This window comes from Ornithorhynchus anatinus, chromosome 12 (assembly GCF_004115215.2).
Source record: "Ornithorhynchus anatinus isolate Pmale09 chromosome 12, mOrnAna1.pri.v4, whole genome shotgun sequence".
Lineage (NCBI taxonomy): Eukaryota > Metazoa > Chordata > Mammalia > Monotremata > Ornithorhynchidae > Ornithorhynchus > Ornithorhynchus anatinus.
In genome coordinates this window covers 12,726,437-12,749,465 of record NC_041739.1, presented here as the reverse complement: position 1 = coordinate 12,749,465, position 23,029 = coordinate 12,726,437, and positions in this window count along the sequence as shown.

Sequence of the window (23,029 nt, the reverse complement as noted above, 5' to 3'; positions counted from 1 at the left end):
AGATTAACCCAAAGACAAGTATGCTTAGGCCTGGAAAACACTGGTGATGCGGACAGCATTCAAGTAAGTCTTTTACTTACCATCCCAATCTGAGCTGAGCTGGGCACCCAACAATGAATGGATCTTGGAGGAAAAAGCAGCATAGCCTAGCGGATAGAGCACAGGCTTGAGAGTCAGAAGGACCTGGATTCTACTCCCAGCTCTGCCACTTGCCTGCTGTGTGACCTGGTGTACATTATTTAACTTCTCTCTGATTTATGTCATCTGTAAAATAAGAATTAAAACTGTGGGACCCATGTGGAACCCAACCTGATTATCTTGTGTCTAGCCCAGAAATTAATACAGTTCCCAGCACACAGTAAGCATTCAACAAATACCATTAAAAAAAATGGAAAAGAGGAAAGAAATGCAGAGCATGAGGATGTAGCATTAGTTTTAGAAATTATTGAATGTTTCCTAGGTGTTAAGCCCTTGGGTTCAAATAGTATGATTAGATACTCACAGCTCCTGACGCACATGGGGCTCACAATCTAAGTAGGAGAAGATGGATGTATAAAACAATGTCAGGGGATTAAGAAAAAATGACAAAAAGAAGGGACCCAAACAGTAATGTTAGAAATACATAGCCAAACGGTTCTTGGCAGGCAGTGCTCAATACTCAGTCTCCTCCTAGTAAAACTCCTTAGATCCTGACTGCAATGGATTTCTCAGCATTCTAAGAAGACAGTCTTCATTCTCATAGTTGGGGCTGAAGGATAATAGGGTGGCACCCACCTGGCCATCTTTGGCCACAAGGGATGAAACCTCTGCCCCATGGCAGCTGTCAGATCTGGGGAGCCTGTCAGATGGAGAAGCAGCGTGGCCTAATGGATAGAGTCCAGGCCTGGGAGTCATAAAGACCAGGGTCTAATCCCAGCTCTTCCACACATCTGCTGTGTGACCTTGGGTAGGTCACTTCACTTCTCTGTGCCTCAGTTACCTCATCAGTAAAATTGGGATTAAGACCGTGAGCCTCAGTGGGAAAGTGACTGCATCCAACCCGATTTGCTTGTCTTCATCCCAGTGTTTAGTACAGTGCCTGGCACACTGTAAGTGCTTAACACGTACCATTATTATTATTCTGCTGATGGAGAGAAAAAGGAAGCAAGTAGTACTAAAAAGCACCATTTTCTTCTTAAATTGAAGCATAATCCCTGACCAGGGAACAAATTACCCTCTAGACAAAAATGACTCAATAGAAGCTTAGTTTTTACGCCTAAGAAGTTAATAACATACAAATATGATCATAATTACATATAGTGGGTGGGGGCAGGTGTTTCTGTTGGTGGGTTCTGGGGCAGAATGTGCTCAGAATGAGTGATTGTTCACAGAGTCCTGGGGAGGGTTTGACTTCCGCAGGGGAGAGGTTGAGGAGGGTGGATTTGTGGAGGAAGAGAAATTGTCCAGTGTTCCCTTTTGTTAGCAGTGGGCAATAGGGAAGGCACTGTGGGGGAGTCCCACCACTTCAAATCAACGCTTCCAAAGATAAAATTCCTTGCAAAACACATTTTTTCACCTTTGTTTTCCGTCATTTCTCGACACTTCAGACAGTGAAGATTTCAGGCTCTTGAAACAAGTGAGTTTCTGAGACATGATCTATTTGCCTAGTGTGTTCACATATTCAATTGCACAAGTTTTAGCAAAGAAACAAAACCCCAAAATTCTGTATGGTTAAGACGATGGACCATTTAACAGTGGTCTATAAATTTGTCAAGGGCACAGGATGATAAGAAACATGCTAGCTATCTCCATCCTCCTTCTTTCCTCTGAAAAAGACAGGGTGTTGAGAGGTGAGTAGGAGGCTAATTGAGCAAGAGAGGCAGTTTGTTAAAGTTCTTACTAATCTGTCACCTAATTTCTCTAAAGTCCATGGCTAAGGCTGATTGCAAGATTGATTTTGTGAGAGCAGATTATGTAAAACAGGAATGAGAATTGGAAAGCAAGTAATGAAACTTTCTATTTTTATTGTTTTTTAGACAGAGGCCTGACTTTAATATTATGTCTATTTAGAATCTTTGAATCACATTATTCCTCCTAGAGTTCTTGTCCCTCCAGGATACTGTAGTAACTGCATGTGGGAGAGCATCTTTTGTTTTATTTAGTCTTTTTCTCTTTTCAAGCCATGGAATACTGGGAATATGGTAGTCACTTAACTTCTCTGTGCCTCAGTTACCTCATCTGTAAAATGGGGATAAAGACTGTGAGCCCCACGTGGGACATCCTGATTCCCCTGTGTCTACCCCAGTGCTTAGAACAGTGCTTGGCACATAGTAAGAGCTTAACAAATACCAACATTATTGTTATTATTATTTATTAAGTGTTTATTGTGTGCAGAACACTGTACCAAGACCACAGACAATAAACAGAGGTGGGGAAAGAGGTGTCCCTCTAAGTCAAACATATTAAGTCTTCTATCACACAAAATAGATAGGCCTTAATTTATCACCCACAAAGTCAGGTTCAATCCAAAAAAATCACTAAATTCACTCTCGAGCAAAGAAAAAGAGTAAAATTAATATTTTCAATATTGATATGTTTACTGACGTGAAAACATTTTAGCCTGCATTGTATCAGCATTTTGTTAGTGTGAGTTCTGAATTTTCAAGGAAAATCAAAAACCAGAGATCCTTTTTAAAATCCCAAAGTCAACACTATTTGCTTATAATCATTCATTCATTTAATAGTATTTATTGAGCGCTTACTATGTGCAGAGCACTGTACTAAGCGCTTGGAATGTACTAGTCGGCAACAGATAGAGACAGTCCCTGCCTTTTGACGGGCTTACAGTCTAATCAGGGGAGACAGGCAGACAAGAACAGTGGCAATAAATAGAGTCAAGGGGAAGAACATCTCATAAAAACAATGGCAACTAAATAGAATCAGGGTGATGTACATCTCATTAAACAAAATAAACAAAATAAATAGGGTGATAAAGATATATTCAGTCGAGCGGACGAGTACAGTGCTGAGGGGGTGGGACAGGAGAGGGGGAGGAGGAGAGGGAAAGGGGGAAGAAGAGGGTTTAGCTGCGGAGAGGTGAAGGGGGGTAGAGGGAGCAGAGGGGAAAAGGGGGGAGCTCAGTCTGGGAAGGCCTCTTGGAGGACGTGAGTTTTAAGTAGGGATTTGAAGAGGGGAAGAGAATTAGATTGTCTGAGGTGAGGAGGGAGGGCATTCCAGGAGCACGGGAGGATGTGGCCCAGAGGTCGATGGCGGGATAGGCGAGACCGAGAGACGGTGAGGAGGTGGGCGGCAGAGGAGCAGAGCATGTGGGGTGGGTGATAGAAAGAGAGAAGGGAGGAGAGGTAGGAAGGGGCAAGGTGATGGAGAGCCTTGAAGCCTAGAGTGAGGAGTTTTTGTTTGGAGCGGAGGTTGATAGGCAACCACTGGAGTTGTTTAAGAAGGGGAGTGACATGCCCAGATCGTTTCTGCAGGAAGATGAGCCGGGCAGCAGAGTGAAGAATAGACCGGAGCGGGGCGAGAGAGGAGGAAGGGAGATCAGAGAGAAGGCTGACACCGTAGTCTAGCCGGGGTATAACAAGAGCCTGTAGCAGTAAGGTAGCCATTTGGGTGGAGAGGAAAGGGTGGATCCTGGCGATCAGTCAAGAAGCATTACCGACCACCCTCGGGGTGAACCCCAGAGTGAGGGGGGTGCCCTAAAGAATAGATAGTGCAACCTGGATAAAATTGCTCTAAGTGAAATTCTACTAATGCTGACCATACTGGCCACCCATGCAGTGATTCTGAACTTTGTGATTTGGATATGAGGAGGGAGGAAAGAGGGAGACATGGTATAGTACCTGTAATCTCCATGGTTGTGGATGCCATTGACCCAGAGCCCTTTATTACCACAGAGGAAAGTGGCAGAAGATTCAGGGCAGCTGAAAACTAGCTCTGCTGCTTCCCCTAACTGTAATCTATTTTAATGTCTGTCTCCTCTACTAGAGTGTAAGTCCCCCAGGTCCAAGATCCTGCCTACCAATTCTGTTATATTGAACTCTCTCAAACATTTAGTAGAGTACCATTTATTGACTGGTTAATCAATCATACTGGGGGTGAGGAGAAAAGAAGCAGAAGAGAACAGAGAAGAGCGATGTGGAGAGCGGGATAACATCAAAATAAAAAGTCACCAAAGGACAACTCAAGAAGAAGCTCACGTGACTGCTCAGTGCCTCATTGCATAATTCCCTTGGATGTTCCAGTTGCTAAGGAATTAGAGTTAGAGTGAGAAGGATGGGTAGTGAATAAAACATCTTGAGAAAAAAGTATTGATGAATGATTATTTCTCTCCAAAGAAATCAACAGAGGAAAATAGAAGACCACTTCAAGAAAGATGAAGAGAAAGGGAAGTAGGATAGAGGTAAAAAAAAATATCAAGAAGATTCTAAATAGTGTGAGGGTGTGGCTAAACCACCCAAATGTTGTTTCCTAATCTGTTGATTGGCCTCCCAATTTTTCCCTCTATATAGCAGATATTTCCAATATTATTGTACCATGTTGACTCTACATCATCATCAATGTTATTTATTGAGCCCTTATTTGGGAGAGTAAAATGCAACACAGTCAGTAGATAGATTCTCTGCCCATAACAAACTTACAGCTTAGAGGGGGAGTCTGACATTCATATAAATGAAGAATTTATAAATATAATTTATAGATATGTACATAAGTGTTGAGGGGCTGAGGGTGGGGCAAATATCAAATGCCCCAATGTCACAGATCCAAGTGCATAGATGACACATAACGGGGTGGTAGACAAGGAAATGAAGGTTTAGTTGGGGAAGGTCTTTTGGGTGAGATGAATTCTTAATAAGGTTTTGAAGGTGAAGAGAGTGATGGTCTAGCATATATGGAAGGAGTGGAAGTTCAGGCTAGGGAGAGGATGAGGGAAAGGTGTCCTCAGAAAGGAGAAGCAGCATGGCTCAGTGGAAAGACCAAGGGCTTGGGAGTCAGAGGTCATGGGTACGATTCCTGACTCTGCCACTTGTCAGCTGTGTGACTGTGAGCAAATCACTTAACCTCTCTGTGCCTCAGCTACCTCATCTGTAAAATGGGGATTAAGACTGTGAGCCTCATGTGGGACAACCTGATTACCCTGTATCTACCCCAGCACGTAGAACAGTGCTCTGCACATAGTAAGCGCTTAACAAATACCAACATTATTATTATTATAGGTGTGATTGGGGCCCAGCAAGTAGGTTGGTGCTAAAGAAGCAGAGTGTATGAGCTGGGATGTGGTGGAAGATCAGTGAGGTAAGCTATTAGGGGTTGAGCTAATAGTAAGGCGTTTCTTATTTGATGTGGAGGTGGATGGGCAACTATTGGAGGGTCTTGAGGAGTGGGGATAGAAGAGCTGAACTTTTTTTAGAAAAATGATCTGAGCAGCAGAATAAAATAAAGACTGGAATGGGGAGAGACAGGAGGCAGTTTGGTCAGCGCAGTAGTCGAGGTAGGATAAGTGTTTGGATCAACATGGGAGCAGTTTGGATGGAGAGGAAAGGGAGGAGTTTGGCAAGGACTAACAGAACTTGATGACAGTTTGAATACGTGTTTGGAATGAGAGCTACGAGTAGAGGACTACACCAGGATTATGGGTGTGTGAAATAGGAAGGGTAATGGATTGTCTACAGTGATGGGGGAGAACAGGGTTTGGGTGGAAAGATCAGGAGTTCAGTTTTGGATGTGTTTCCTCTCCACCCAAACGGCTACCTTACTGTTACGGGCTCTCGTTATATCCCGGCTAGACTACTGTGTCAGCCTTCTCTCTGACCTCCCTTCCTCCTCTCTCGCCCCGCTCCGGTCTATTCTTCACTCCACTGCCCGGCTCATCTTCCTGCAGAAACGATCTGGGCATGTCACTCTCCTTCTTGAACAACTCCAGTGGTTGCCTATCAACCTCCGCTCCAAACAAAAACTCCTCACTCTAGGCTTCAAGGCTCTCCATCACCTTGCCCCTTCCTACCTCTCCTCCCTTCTCTCTTTCTACCACCCACCCCGCACGCTCCGCTCCTCTGCCGCCCACCTCCTCACCGTCCCTCGGTCTCGCCTATCCTGCCGTCGACCCCCGGGTCACGTCCTCCCGCGGTCCTGGAACGCCCTCCCTCCTCACCTCCGCCAAACTGATTCTCTTTCCCTCTTCAAAACCCTACTTAAAACTCACCTCCTCCAAGAGGTGTTCCCAGACTGAGCTCCTCTTCTCCCTCTACTCCCTCTGCCATCCCCCCTTTACCTCTCTGCAGCTTAACCCTCTTTTTCCCCTTTTCCCTCTGCTCCTCCACCTCTCCCTTCCCATCCCCACAGCACTGTACTCGTCCGCTCAACTGTATATATTTTCATTACCCTATTTATTTTGTTAATGAATTGTACATTGCCTTGATTCTATTTAGTTGCCATTGTTTTTACGAGATGTTCTTCCACTTGACTCTATTTATTGCCATTGTTCTTGTCTGTCTGTCTCCCCCGATTAGACTGTAAGCCCGTCAAACGGCAGGGACTGTCTCTATCTGTTGCCGACTTGTTCATCTCAAGCGCTTAGTACAGTGCTCTGCACATAGTAAGCGCTCAATAAATACTATTGAATGAATGAATGAATGAATGAATGAATGAGATGTCGCTGGGACATCCAGGTAGAGATGTCCTAAAGGCAAGAGGAAATGTGAGACTGCAGAGAAGGAGAGAGGTCAGGGCTAGAGATGTAGATTTGAAAATCAACCACAGAGAGGTGGTATTTGAAGCCGTGGGAGTGAATGAGTCCTCCAAGGGTAAGGGAGTAGATGGCAAAGAAGGGGACCCAGTGTGAGTGTTCAGTAATTACCACTGATTGACTAGAGGTAGAAAAAAAGAATCACAAGAATGTACTGTGGGTTGAGAATTGTACTGGTGGGGTTAATCAAGGATAGTTGGGACGGGGTAGGCTTAGGTGCAATTTAAGAAGCGATGTCGGTAGAACGCCAGTGATCTATTTACTAAACACAATTTGCTTTTACATTACTGTAGTGATTCTTAAGATTTAAAAGCATTTTTGCTTTTGTACTATTTATCTTATTTCTGTTTCACAACATCTCTGTTTTGTGGGTACAGAATTGAGACACGGAGAGATTTTTATTTGCAAGTGGATGTTAGTGAGTCATCGCTTGAGTAACACCAAAAACACACAAACTTTGCCATCCTTTTGTAGTCATGATTACTAACAATCACACGCTACCATTGTCTGGGATGGAACAGATACAGATCTACTGGCGTTCCGATTTGGGAATTACCCAGTGAGGAGTAGAGGCGAGGTACCCAGCTCAGGCCCTCTGGGAGATGTGCAATGGGAGAGGCTGGAATCCAAAAAGAGAGCAATCTGCGTTGGGCCCCGCACAACTCTTCCTCCTTGTGACCTCTTTGCCACCCTATTATTTCCTGAAACGTGTTCCAAGTCTTTTCCTTATACCAGAACCTGGTTCTGACCAGTTGCAGCTTAAGTCCTGCACTGGTGTGACATGAGTCAGAAGCAGCAGCGTGACTTAGTGGAAAGAACCCGGGCTTGGGAATCATAGGACATGAGTTCTAATCCCTGCTCCGCCACTTGTCTGCTGCGTAACTTTGGGCAAGTCACTTAACTTCTCTGTGCCTCAGTTACCTCATCTGTGAAATGGGGATTAAGACCGTGAGTCCCACATGGGACTAACGGATTACCTTGTATCTACCCCAGTGCTTAAAATAGTGCTTGGCACATAGTGAGTGGTTAACAAATACCATTATTATTATTATTATTAGAATGGAAGTACTGGGACTCTTCTAGTCTCTAATAATAATGTTGGTATTTGTTAAGCGCTTACTATGTGCAGATCCTGGGGGAACTGACCCATGGACGCAGCCCACCAACAGCCTCACTCCTTCCAATAAAGGTCTCTGTCCAGCAGCCCCATCTCACTTGAGCCAGGTCTGCGGCCCAGGGGACTTGGGCTTCACTAGCTGAGGCAGACTAAGGCCCTTCACCCCAAAGCAATGCCAGTGGAATAAAGAACTGAATCGGAATTCACACTGTGAAACAACAACGTCTGCCTCAATCTGGATATGCCCAAAGCCAGACCAGGTCCTGGGCACAGCTTCCTAGGCAGTGCTGGTAACGCAGGTGTTGGTCCCTGGGAAATAACCAAATGTTCTCTGTGGTGATTTCCGTGCTAGAAATGTGCAAGAGTATGTAACAGTAGCTTCTTGGCTGTCGCCGGAGGAATAGATGTCTCATTTCCCTCTTCCTTAAGCCGACTGCATTAGACCTACTGAAACAGTGTGTGGTACCATCTCCTGTGAGAAAAAGGGTTTAATACCGTGCTTTGTACACAGTATATGCTCAATGAATATGATTGAATGAATAAGAAAATGGGAGTGGAAGGATGGGAAAAACCGGGCTGGTTCTCCTTCCCCAACAGGGGGAACAGTGGGAAGCAGCACGGTCTAGTGGATAAAGCACGATCCTGGGAGCCAGAGGACCTGTGTTTGAATTTCGGCTCTGCCATCACTTCTCTATGCCTCAGTTTCCTCAACTGCATAATGAAGGTTTAGTACCCGTTCTCCCTCCTACTGAGCTGTGTGTTCTATTTGGTTCAGAGATTGTGTCCAACCTGCTTAGAGTAGTGCTTGCCACATAGGCAGGGTTTAACAAATACTATAAAACAATCAAAAAACTCCAACAAAAGTAGGGTACTGCAACCAGGTGATGGTGGAAAGAGGGTTGGAAAAACAAACTTCCTGAGTAGGATTGTTAGAACTCTCATGGCAAACTCGGAGTCATATAAATTAAAATCATTTATGTGCGTGTATCTATAAACCTCTGTCTGTGTTGGTAAACCCAAAACTCAGCTCTTCTACCTGCCACACCCTATGTCTTTGAATCTATTTTATTTCTGTATTTATCCCCGCCCTTGTCTTTTTTGTCTTTTTTGTTTTCTTACTGCTTTAATTTTTCCTTATGTGCCTGTTCCCAGTTCCCTTTCCTCTTTATTCTTAAATTGGCATCCCACTGATGGCACGGGGACCCTGCCTAATCTCACTCCATAATTCTTTCCTAGCACTTAGTACAGTGTGTTTGCCCATATAAGCACAAACTAAATATTACTATAGTTAATACTAAGTAAAATAGCTTCTCATCATTTTTTGGAAACAGTGGCTATTTGACCATTGTCTGTTGGACCTAAAGTTAATCAATCAGTCAATCAGTGGTATTTTTTGAGCATTTTCTGTGTTTAGAGCACTGTGCTGAGTGCTTGTACAATTCCCTCTAGACTGTAAGTTCCTTGAGGACAGGAAACTTGTCTACCAACTCTTTTATACTGTACTCTTCTAAGGGTTTAGTGCTTTGCACACAGTAAATGCTCAATAACTAGAATTGATTGAATGATTCTCCCAAAAGATCTCATCCCATTTTGTTAGGTCAGTTTCAAAAGACCAGATAAATAGATGAAGGTCCTTGGTACTTTGGATAATTAGCTTTCTATTTTGAATTGGAGGCAGATCCTGGGGAAAACCGAACTTGAAACTTCCAGCAGAGAAATAAAGGCAATGTGCCAGTCCATCCTTTATAGATGTTGGTGGTTGGTTTATTCTCCTCAATTTACTGGGGTTTGTATTCATATCTCCTGGCAAATTGCGTCTTGGGAGGCTTTTTTCACATGCAGCTTCTTGACATCATACGCTTCCTGTGGGAGTTTTGAACTTTATTTCTTCTTCATTGTTTAAATCCAGACGAGTGGTATATTTATATAAAGATGAACTGCGCATATTGCTTCAGCTGGCTGACATCTGGATGCTTCTTCTGCACTTGCCGAAGGATGAGCTTCTAGCCTTGGGGTAGTTTGTCAAGGATATCCTAAGGTTTATTATTCTCCATTGTTTTCGCTGACAACAGAGAAAAGTTTGAATTGAAATAAAATGAATTCAAGCTTTAATTATTGGAAGCTGGGACATGCCAAGGTGTTCATATATTGATCATATGCACTATTTCACTGATTATTTTTCATCTGTCACATGGACTTCAGCAGCAGCAGAAATCTGTAAATGAACTGAAAAAAATAGGGAGACTCAGGCTGCCTTTGGCGGTCCTTAATCTCTACATTCACTTATTTTGGCAACTCTTTTCTTATTAATTTTTGTTCAAATGGGAACAAATTGGAGACAGAGCAGATGAGAGGAAGCATTTCATTGTTCATAGACAAGATGAATCTAGAGGGAGGAAATCAATTTTGCCAGGATAATGCGGAACAGACACTGTTCACCCGGGCTGTGGGTTCCATAGTGATGGGAAAGTTAGGAAAAACCAAAGGCATGAGAGAGAAGCGGAGAAATTCATTTTTTGCACCTTCTCTCCTAGACCTTCTCTTGCTATACTTTCCATCACTGTTGACACTCCTCTCCTCCCTTTCCTCTATGCGCCTGAAACCATTTTTGACTCATCCTTCACATTCATATTTAGTATCTACTCTGTCCCAAAACCTGTCTCTCAAGTCCTCATCACCTCACATCTGAGAAGGAGTGTGGACTAGTGGATAAAGCCCAGACCTAAGAGTTAGAAAGACCTGGGTCCTAATCCTGGCTCTGCCACATATCTGCTGTATGACCTTGGGCAAGTCACTTCATTCATCTGGGCCTCAGTTACCTCAACTGTAAATTGGGGATTAAGAATATGAGCCTGGCACATAGCAAATATTTAACAAATGCCATTTAAAAAAAATGAAAACTTTGGCCTCTTGCTGCTCTCCCTGCCTCCACCCTTTTCCCACTCCAGTATTCAATATGTAGCTCCACAAATCATCTCTCTGAAACGCTGCTTTAAAAGCATCACTCACCTCCCCTTTGGAGACTTGAATTCTTGACCATCTTTATTGGTCTTCAAAAAAAAGCTTAAGTAATCAATTAAACATATTTATTGACTGCTTATAGGGTTCAGAGCACTGAACTAATCACTTGTGAGAGTACAGTGTAACAGAGTAGTCCTGTTATGTACAGTGTAGAACTCCTTTAGGTTGTCTAAATTTTCCTTTTCCATTTTACTTTATGGCTTTCGCTCTGCCTTCCACTTCACTATACCAAATCATATTCACCCCAATCTGCCATATCGCATGCTATCACTGTACATTTTAGCTAGAATGCTGTTAAGGAGCTAGAGAACATTCATCTTGACATGAAGGTGTTTGACTCAATGTGATCCTGTGTCAGAAGAAATGTGTGCTTGGGGTGGGGGCGGCATATGAGTACCCTGGGACTTCTGCATTGCAAATTTTCCTGAATGCAGGATTTTGCAAGAGTGCAATGCCCATTTTATATGAGAACTGGGTTACTGTCTTCTTCAAAACCTTACTCAGTTTGAGTCTCATACCAAATCCGAGTCTCTGGAGATCTCAGAAAGAGGCCTTTGATAATTAATGATTCCCTGAATTATCCAAGCCACGGATGTGCAATAGTTTGTATTCTTCCTCTATCTTCTCTGTAGTAGACAATCCTATTTTTAAACATTGTTTTTGTTAAGCATTTACTAAAGGTCAGGCACTGTACTAAGTTCTGGGGTAGACACAAGCTAATCAGGTTGGACACAGTCCCTGTCCCACTTGGACTTAATCTCCATTTTACAGATGAGGGAATTGAGGTACAGAAAAGTGAAGTGACTTGCCCAAGGTCTCATAGCAGACAAGTGTCAGAGCTGGAATTAGAGCCTAGGTCCTTCTGACACCCAGGCCTGTGCTCTGCTGCTCCTCTAATGGAGCCATGGTTCAATTGTTGGCAATGTAACTCATTAACAGCATAGAATTAAAAAAAAGTAGAAACATTTTTGCTATGAATCTATGCTTTGAAAATTCAAGTAATATAAATGTTTGGCTGATAATAATAATAATAATGATGGAATTTGTTAAGTGCTTACTATGTGCCAAGCACTGTTCTAAGCACTGGGGGGGGATATAAGGTAATCAGTTGTCCCACGTTGGGCTCACAGTCTTAATCCCCATTTTACAGATGAGGTAACTGAGGCACAGAGAAGTGAAGTGACTTCCCCAAAGTCACACAGCTGATAAGTGGTGGAGCTGGGATTAGAACCCGTGACCTCTGACTCCCAGGCCCGTGCTCTTTCCACAGAGCGATGCTGCTTCTCTCTGGTGATCCTCCTTGGAGACCCCATCCCATTTTGATTTCCCAGTCTATATCTCTATAAAACACTAGCATCTTTCCAGGGTACATGTATGACAGATGCTGAAAGCAGAAAAAGAATGGGGTAAGAAATCCAAAGAGAGCGAGAAAAGAGAGCCCCCTCAGGAGTAGGGACTATGTCCAATCTGATTATTTCCAATCTGATTATTCTATATCTACAGAGGGCTTAGCACCACGTTTGGCACATAGTAAGGTCTTAATAAATACAATTACTATTATTTTATGGCATTTGTTGAGAGCTCACTATATGTCAAGCACTCTATTATGCACTGAGGTAGATATAGGCTAATCAGGTTGGACACAGCCCATGTCCCACATTTTATAGAAGAGGTAACTGAGGCAAAGAGAAGTTGTGACCTTATCCAAGATCACAGAGCACAAGGCCAGAGGTCTGACCTTGACCAAGAGAGAGGAGAGGAAGGTCAAGCAGACTTTGGGGATAGATGAAAGGAGACTCAACCTTGATAGGCTGGATTGGAATGGGTTAGAGGAAGAGGATGAAGCAGGCGGGTGGATCAAGCTGAGGTGGAAAAGCACAACTAGCCAACTAGAAAGGGGACCTTGGGTTGCTGGGAAGGCAGACACAGGCTGTTAGTATGAAGAGAGGTGAGTCAAAGTATGGGAGTCACAGCCCTCAGCAGCAGAGGGGAAAGCAGGCCTCAGATGGCATAGGCACGAGGCGAAGAGACCTGAGCTGGATATGTTGAATATCAAAAGGCTAAAACCCAGTGTGGTTTGGTGACCGGTACCTGAAGCTACCAAGTTGAGGGAAAAATTGTAAAGTGGGTATAAAAGAGATAGATAAATGGCTAAGGAGAAAGAGAAAATTGAGATACGAGCAATAGGAAAAAGAGAGAAGAGAGAGGGAATAGAGGTGAGGGAGAGAGGAGAGAGAGCAAAAAGAGATGGAGAGAGCGCGAGAGAGGAGATGGAGAGAGCGAGAGAGAGGAGAGAGAGAGAACGGAATAAGAAAAAGAAACAGAGGGAGAATGAATGTACATCTGAGTTTGGATGAAGGAAAGGGGAAGAAACAAGGAAGACATGCAGATCTATTAAAATCCAAAGACTGTCTCCTGAAGTTTTTTGAATTGTGCTTTGGTCTCAAAATGGGAGGTCCTCAGTCCCCAGCAGCAGGGGAGAACTCACCTAGAACATGGCTGCAGGTCTCATCTCCCCACCCAGAAGATACCAGTCCACTCAGCACAGGGTAGGGAGAGGGGGGAGGGAGGACTGTGGGAAGGAAAGAGAATTCAAATAAAAGTAACCAAAGCAAAGAGACAGGATGATTAATCTGTGAGGTAAATTAACGATGTTTTTCCTTAAACTGAGTAACAAATCAGGGGAATATTTGAGGGGTGTAAAAGGCTGAGCAATGACAGGAAACTGTTTAGGGAACTCCAAAGTGATGCAATTAAGAGTAATGGCATAAAACTAAACAAAGGAAAATTTGAGCTAAGTGTCAAGGGAAAATGTCTCACAGCGATGACTACTTGATTATGAAAGAGCCTCCCAAGGGAATAGTTTAGGTCATTTCCAACTAAAATGTTTAAAATGAAAATGGATAAAGTGCATGTTATATACGGTGTTATACGGGTTATCCAAACTGAGACTGAATTACTGATAAAAGCGCAGATAATTAACAAAATTTGGTATACTCAAGTAGGATGACCAAAGTTGATTTTATTATGTTATTTATAATTTTTTGTTCCTTTTATTGAAACTTCTGTCATTACTAGCAGCCACCAGGACATTTCTCCATCTTATCAATTCCTAGTGAAGTAATTACAGTGGGGATCTCTATTTGATTAAGGAAGAGTCAATTTAAAAGTAAAATCTCTGCAAGGAAAGCAGGTAAAATCAGAGCTTCCTAAACCTCTATGGGAGATAGGAGCTGTTCAAGCCAGCCTATCTATCATGTAGATAATTCAGGAAATTGGGTAATTACCTCCATCCTCTCCTCCTTGGGCCTGGTCGATCAAGACTAGCAGCTCAAATGGAAATGTGCTGATGACACAGGCTAAGGTACTTTCCTCCCTCCACCCTCCTTTCTCATAATAATAATAATAATGATAATAGTATTAATGGTTTTTGTTAAGTGCTTACTGTGACAAGGCCGGGACTAAGCGCTGGGGTAGATACAAGTTAATCAGGTCGGACACAATCCCTTCAAGAACACTTAAAAAAAGATTAATTGAACAAAGAACAATTGGCAGATAAGGGCAGGTGGTGATTTTACAAAGTATTTTACCTTACTGTGCCATTAATTTGAATGTAACATGAGCCTGGAGGGAGTGGGTGAGAGGAGAAGGGAGATAATGTGGGGTGGAGTAGAGGAAAGGGAGGAGTGGAAGGAGGAGAGAGTAGGGGAGAAAGTGGAGGATAAGGGTAAGTTTGCTGTGGTCAGGGATCACATCTACTAACTGTTGTAGTGTATTTTTCCAAGAGCTCTGCCCAGTGATCTGCACTCAGTAAGAGCTCAATGAAAGCCACTGATTGATTGAAGAATAAGCTAGGGAAGAAAAAAGCAAGGGAAATCTTTTGGTAAATTTCTAGCCTTTATTTTAGAATGACACAGACACACCCACCTGTAGTAATTCCAATGGAAATGCTATTTATTTACAATTTAGAGTACTATATTCATGAGTAACTTGTTTGCTTTGGTCTTCTTTCTGTCACAGTGAGAAAAATATCAATACGTACTGCCATTTCCAGTAATTGCATCTAGCAATGCTTTCAAAATGTCAAGTGATTACCCACATGCCCTTATTATGGAATTAGTCATCGAAATTGACAAGCAGTTACTAGGTAGAAAACTGTTTTCTTTGCCTTAGATTTTTCTCAGAAGAGCACAGGCTTTCCAAGTGAAGGGAAAGAAAACTGACACTTTATTTGAGGTTTTCTGTGATTTCATTCTATTAAGAAAGGAAAAGGATAGCAAATATTGCATACACCCATGCCTAATCAGAGGAGACACTGTGATCTGAAGTTTGGGAGAGGGAGGACAGGGAATGTAGAGAATATTTGTAGAAATGTCACTCCATTCCTTTTTCAATAGTGGAAAAAGCAAACGAGAAAATATCAACTGCTACATGCTGTCTTAACAGCTTGATCCCTCCCCCACAGCCTCCATCTGTATGCTCTACAGCAATTTTCAGATGGATAGTTAAACCTAGAATTCCCAGCTTCTGGAATTGACAGAGGGGGCTTTGGGATAAGCAACAAGAAACCTGGACCCCCAGTTTATTGCATTGATGAGGAAGACTTCCCCACTGCTTTCAAACATGCTCACGCTACCTCTATTCACTGTATATTCATTGTAATCTCACTGTATCTCAATCCAGTCTAGATCACTGCCAACCTCTTCCCTCTGGCCTGAACGTCAATCAATCAATCAATTAGTGCTCACTGTGTGCAGAGCACTGTACTAAGAGCTTGGGAGAGTACAATATAACAGACATATTCCCTGTCCAAAATGAGCATCCAGTCGAGGTGATTTACATATGTGACAGACAATTGCTCTCCCCATCTTTAAAGTCCTATTAAAACATTTCTTCTCCAAGAGGTTTTGCCCAAATAAGGTCTCATTTTCCCTATTCCCCCTCTCTTCTATGTCACTGATACACTAGTATCGGTAGCAATCAATCAGTGTAACAGGTACATTCCCTGCCTACAACAAGCTTACAGTCTAGAGGGGTAGACAGACATTAATATATAAATAAATTATGGATATGTATATAAAGGCTGGGGGATGGGTGGTACCCTTTAAACACTTGATTTTACCCCATTCTCAGCCCCATAGCCTTTATGTACATATCCACATTTTATTTTGTCTGTCTCCCACTCTAGACTATAAGTTTCTGATGGTCAGGGAATGTGTCTACCAATTTGGTTCTATTCTACTCTCCCAAGTGCTTAATACAGTGTTCTGCACATAAGTACTGAATACCACTGATTAATTGACTAATATGAAACCTGGAATTCCCAGTTTCTGTCATCGATGGGGGAGACTTTGGGATCACAGTCAAACTGTTCTTTGAGCTAAAGTGGAAATCTGAATCAGTCTTTCAGTGGTATTTAATGAGCATTTACTACATGCAGAGCAGTATACTAAAGATTTGGGAGAGTCCCATAGAATAGATGGAAACTACTCTTCCCTTCAAGGAATTTACATCTAGCCAGGGAGACAGATATTAGGGTCTTGCAGCCTTTTTATCCACGACAGTGGGAGGGATGAAATCAATCAATGCTATTTATTGAGCACTTGCCTTATGCAGAACACTGTACTAAGCATTTGGGAGAGTACAATATAAAGAGTTGGTAGCCACGTACTTTGCCCAGAACAAGTTCATATTCTAAAGAAGCCACAATCTCAGTCTACCAGGTTCTTTATCGGGTTTGGCAATCTCTTGGAAGTTTTTAGGTTTCTGGTGTCAGCAAGGACACAGATTGGCAAATAAACCAGGCTATATGAGAAGGCAAATAATTTGTTGTGATTTCCAAATACAGTTGACTGCTCCGTTCCAAATGAAGACGGAAATTGGAGGTTGGGAATTGTCTGTTCAAAGCACTTCTCACGAGCCAGAAGAGAAGCTGCAGATCGCCAATCTCTGAAGGAAAAGCAACACGGTACAGCCACACAGAGATGAAAGAAACACGTGTCCCTAAGTGTTCTTTCCACCCTGGGAGTTCAAAGAGTAATGAATTGAAAAGGTCATAAGTTAATTTCCGTGTGTGAGTGTGAAATTACGGCTGGAAAGTGCTATGTGGAACTTTGAGCTGAAATCATAATTCTGCTGAGCCACAGTCTAAATGACTAGCACAAGATTCGGGCCTGAGAATACTAAAGAAATGGTGTGTGAATTGATCCCTAATTAAAGTCTATCCAGTGGACATTTCTAAAAGCTTCCAATTTGAAAGGATCTTCATGGTTTTCTCTGCAATTTTATTTTATCCTTCAAAAATGAATTTGTCTGGTTGACTGACTTTTTTAACCACTCCCTTAGGCAGTTTCTTGTACAGATTCCCCGAACAGTGATTCCAGGCCAGAAGAGCTTTTACAGTTTCACTCTAGTCTTTCATGAACAAGAAAAAACATTGGTATCACAAAATCTCCAATCTTTGAAGTAATTATCTGGGCTGGCAATGTCTATAGCTAGTTAAGTATCCCTGCTTTAACAAGTGAGGCTTCCCCAAAGGGCTTTTCCTTCAACGGCCCAAACTGCACTTTTGACTAGCCTGGTTTTTGTGTTCTGCACACAATAAGTGTTAAGTGTGATTAATTGATTGATTAGTTGATCCTTAGCTTAGCAAGGAACCTACTTCCTGTTTCCACTCTAATTCCAAACCAATTTCTGTCTTATCGAAATGATTCAGAAGTATTGAGGGCCTTTATCCCCACCCCCTTAAGCATCCCAATGTACCAAATTTGGAAGGTGTCTCCCCTGGCTTCAATCTACCTCCCCCTGAAAATTTGGGGTTGTTCAGGAGCATAGTCTGAAAATGCAAGGCCCCCTGGTTTTTAAAAGCAGAGAAGAGGAAGGAAATGGCAAAAAATAGAATTAAAAGAAAATCAGGAAATTATAGGAGGCTCTCCGGATACTCAAAAGAGAGATAAACCTTAGGACTGGTGAACGGGTGAAATGCAGAAAAGTTTTCAAAGTGATTTAGGGCTCATATGTATTGCTTGACCACATTTTAGTTTAGTATTTTTGGTATATTGACAGAGCTTCCTGAACCAGGGTAACACATCATCTCATTGCGATTCCAGGTTGATATATCTATTAGATTGCTGTAATACAAATGATTAGGCAAAGATCTGTGAATATATACAGGTCTCAAATGTGTTTTTCAACAGCAAGCCAATTGTTGGGCCTGAAGAGGAGGGAATTCTCTACGCACAGATGCTCCTAAGGCAAACTTTTGCTTCTAGATTTTAGGGATGTAAACAGGAATTCTATATATTCTGTAAATTCTAATGAATTCTATAATGTAATTCCAATGGATTTTATATATTCTAAAAATTAAGAGCTATTCAAAATGCATTTCGACCTGGCTTATGCCTCCATATTGTTAAGTGGGAAAATTATTGTTAAGGAATGATCATTTAAGCTAGAAATGGTATATTTTGCTATATGTTGGGTATTTTTACTAAATACTGTGAAGGGAAAAATGGTATACTTATTAAGTGACCAGATTGTAGTCACAGTTTAGAGTAACAGTGTGATATTTCCATTTGTGGTTAACCTGTTCCTCGACTACATTTCAACAGCTGCATGTGTCATTATAACCTTTCATTTAAGGGCAAGGCCAAAAATAATATTATTCCTGGATAGCAACAATTTTCAATATTGGAGAGTAATAGAAAAATACCCCAAGCTGATGCCACTAGGCTTGTTAGTATAACTCAGTCCAATAACTTTAGCCTCCCTTACTTGATAATGTTACATGTCACATATTTTCTGAGTTGCAAAAGAGTCCTTTACTAGCTTCTATGCTGGAATCAAGAGGAAAATTTAGATTCACAGGTTTTTAGCTTTCTGCTTTATAAAATTAATTCAGATTTATCAAACAGGTTTCCAGTAAGTGTTTTGGCTGGACTGTGATCTGGGAATTACAGGAAGGTCTTCTGACAATCTGAGCCTGTTTGGTTTTTGAGTTTTTTTAATGGGATTTGTTAAGCACTTACTATGTGCTTAAATAAATAAATAAATAAATAAATAAATAAATAAGCACTGGAACCTGTACCAAGTGCTAGGTTTGGGTTTAAAGAAAAATAATAATAATAACTGTGGCATTTAAGTGTCTACTGTGTGCCAAGCATTGTTCTAAGCGCTGGGGTGGTGACAAGAAAATTGGGTTGAATATAGTCCCTGTCCCACATGGGGCTCACAGTCTCAATCCCCATTTTAAGACTGGGGTAACTGAGGCACGGAGAAGTTAAGTTATTCGTCCAAGGTCGCAAAGCAGATATGCGGTGGAGCCGGAATTAGAATCCAGATCTATTTGACTCCCAGGCCTATGTACTTATCCACCAGGCCACACTACTCTCTGTGCCACCTTATTAGAAAAACTGTTTGAGTGCACACCAGATCATGGAGTTGCAATAGGTGGTTACTATAGCACAAGCTTACCTAAAGGCAAGTTGGTGCAAAATTGCAACCCTCATGTTACGAAAGACTTGGGTGTAGCAGATTCCCTAGTAGGAAAGAGTCCAGCCTGGAAGTCAGAAGATGTGTGTTCCAATTCCTGCTCTTCTACCTACCTGTTGTGTGACATTGGATGTCACAACTTCTCTGTACTTTAATTTTCTCATCTTTAGAATGAGGAATAAATATCCGTTCTCTTTCTCCCTTAGACTGTGAGTCCCAGATGGTACAGGGGCTGCATCTGATCTGATGATCCTGTCCCATCCCAGTGCTTACTACAGTGCTTAGCACATAGTAAGTGGTTACCACAATTGTTGTGCTTGCAGTTGATGCTATCATTTTATCTGAGTTGCCACTCTGTCCTTTAGAATGGCCTCAGAAAATAATTTGTTAAAAAATGAGAAATGTATTTTTCAAAACTCCCGATTTCTTACACTTTACATTTCTAGTCAGTTTTAGGAGGCACATAATAAAATGTATTTTCTTTGTCACTGACCTAAGCTCTTTTATTGAAATTTTCTTTATATATTTTTGCTTTTATGTTCTGAACTGTTCATTCTGATGAGGTAAAGGAAGCAGTATGGCCTAGAGGAAAAGGCCTGGGCCTGGAAGTCAGAGGACCTGGGTTCTAATCCTGCCTCTATTACTTGTTTGCTGTATGACTTGGGAAAATCAATTCACTTCTCTGTGCCTCAGTTTCCTCAACTGTAAATGGAATTCAATTTTTGTTCTACCTCTTACTTAGACTGTGAGCCCCATATGGTTTAACTGATTAACTTGTATCTGCTTCAGCACTTAGAACACTGCTTGACAAATAGTAAGCACTTAACAAATACCATAATATTAATTATTATTATCGTTATTAGCTGCCTCAAGAGAACTGTACAAGAAAAGTGTATTTAGTTTTTGTTTTTTTAAAATCAAGCTAAATATCCATAAACTCCTGTAATAAAAACAAAGTCAGAATGTGACACAACCCTCTAATATTTTGAAAGAATTTTAATTTCTTGATATATTTCTGGGTATCATCACTTGTATATTTTTTATCACTATGGAATTTTCTACAAAAGAAAGGCTTAGAAATATGATTACTGTCCTTTGGAGTTTCACTTTTGGAAAAGCCTCTCAATGCAGAACAGTAGGTGTATCAGGGGAAGAGGAGAACTGGAAATCTGTACAAAGAATAGCAAAAATCCATTTGTACTGAGTTTCTTTTCTGTCTTTTGGGAAGATTAATTCCAACCCACATTTCTAGTCTCACTGTAACTTGCTTATGTAGATGTTCCATATGATGAGGATTCAAGAGACAGGAAAGGAGATCAGAAGGAGCTTAAGCATCAGGGAGGAAACGAGCTCTATTAGAGGCACATGCTGTGGAATGGCTTGTTCAGCTGCCGATTCTCCTTGGTAGTACCATCTTCTACAGAGAACACAGGTCTCGCACTTCCAAATATATTTGGTCTTGAACCCTCCCCCTCTTTTTAATATCACCTGCCTAGTGGTCTGCAATGAAAATGGGTGACCGAGCAGAAATCCATTTGAATGCCTGCCCCTATGCCACACAGCTGCTCGTTCTGGCTCTGATCCTTGATGCCCATTCACTTTCTCAGCTGAACAAATCTCTGAAACATACAATCGATGGTGACACATACTAAGTGATCCCAATATGTGAAGTGCTGTAATAGTAATAATAATGATCATAATCATGGGAATTTAAGCGACTACTGTGCCAAACACTGTACTAAGCATTAGGGTAGATACAGGATAATCAGGTTGGGCACAGTCCTTGACCCGCCTGAGGATCACAGTTTAAGTAGGAGGGAGAAAAGATATTGAATCCCCATTTTACAGTTGAAGAAACTGAGGCACAGAGCATTTGTGACTTGCCCAGAATCATGCAGTGGGCAAGTGGCAGAGCCAGGATGAGAACCCAGTTCCTCTGACTCCCATGCTCTTTCCATTAGGCCACACTGTTCTGAGTGCCAGGAAGGATCACGGATGGTGATTTAGACATGGTGCCTAACCGATGTGTGTATTTCAGCCTAGAGAGGACAAACCTCATGGAGAAAATATACCGGTATATAGTAAAATAATTCAATTGCAACAACTGAAAAAATATTAGTTCATAGGGGCTTCTCATTGTTCCATTCATTATCACCCTGGCCCCAACAGACTTCACTCTCCCAGGATGTGAATGTTTCCCTGGATGGAAGCTTTTCTCCTCTTCAGATATCTGTACATATCTGTAGTTTATATAAATGTCTGTCTTCCCATCTAGACTATAAGCTGGTTGTGGGCAGGGAATGTATCTGTTTCTTGTTGAATTGCTCTTAGTACAGCGTTCTGAACACAGTTCAGTAAATATGTTTGACTGACTGACTGATGGGTGGAGGCTGCTCCAACCGGTGGCTTCTGGCAAATCCCAACTCCCGGTTTACAGTCAGTCCCCCAGGCTCTGGACTGTGGGTTGCCGGACTTCTGCCGGGTTTTCGCAGTGGTGGGAAGATGGATGGGATCTGTCCCAGACATTAGGCCTGAGAGCTGGTGGAATAGGAGTTCCGGGCCAGGTGTTAGCTCTGCTCCTGGGGGAACAAAAGCTCCTCCACAGTGATGGGACAACTGGCCTGGCATGATGCTTTGAAGCCTTCCCTCAGAGATCTCCATAACAGTTCCTACTTGTATCACTGCAGTGAGGAGACCACAGTCTTTTAAACCCTAAGTGCTTTATATATATCCTGATTATAACAGTTGCATTGGGGAATGTCTATTCCTTCACCCTCTGACTCATAATCTGCTTTACTAGAGTTGGGAACCTACTGTAAATTGCTCTGTTTCAAAGGCCATGAAGCATCGTTGGCCAGTTTCTCTCTGTCTCTCTCTCACTCTCTCTGTCTCTCTCTCTATTTGTGTGTAAGTCCATCTAAGACTTGGTCGTCATTGCAAAACCCATCTATTTGAGGTTAGCCAAAAGTAATGTTGGCCAAACATATTGACCGAATCATAAATCACAGGACTAAAAATTGTTTTATTTTTTGCTACCGATCGCTTAACACTCATGTCTGTGTTGGAGACTGCATTGAGATATAAAATAAACTGTGAAGAAATCTGAAATGTTACCGCTCTCCCAGAAACTGTTTTCAAGGAGTACTGAACTAGGGAATGTTAAATGGCCCCAGATGAGTTCATAACCGGTCGTTACTCATGATCCAATCAACAGCCAAATCGTGATTCTTTTTCCTGGACTGAGATTTTTCATGAAATGAATTTAAATTAAAATTAAGGCGTTCATCACAAATAATTTTGTCTTGGGGAGGAAAAGTAAGCATTAAGTAGTATTATTTGAAGACCTTCTATATTGCAGACTGCTAATATAATCAATAGTACTTATTAATTGCCTAGCGTTCCTGGTGCTCTGTACTGAGTCCATGTGCAGGTACAATAAAAGACACCATCCCTGCCCTCAAAGGGCTTTTACTCTGAGACTTAATAATGAAATGTGAAACTGATACCTAAAATTAACAAGTACACCCAACACCCCCTACTTAATTTGCATTTTATCAAGTAGTATCTTGTATAAATAAATTATCTCAAAATATTCTTCCTCTAGCAAGTTTTAGAGCTGATGAACACATAGGCACTTATTCATTCATTTTTCATCGTTTATT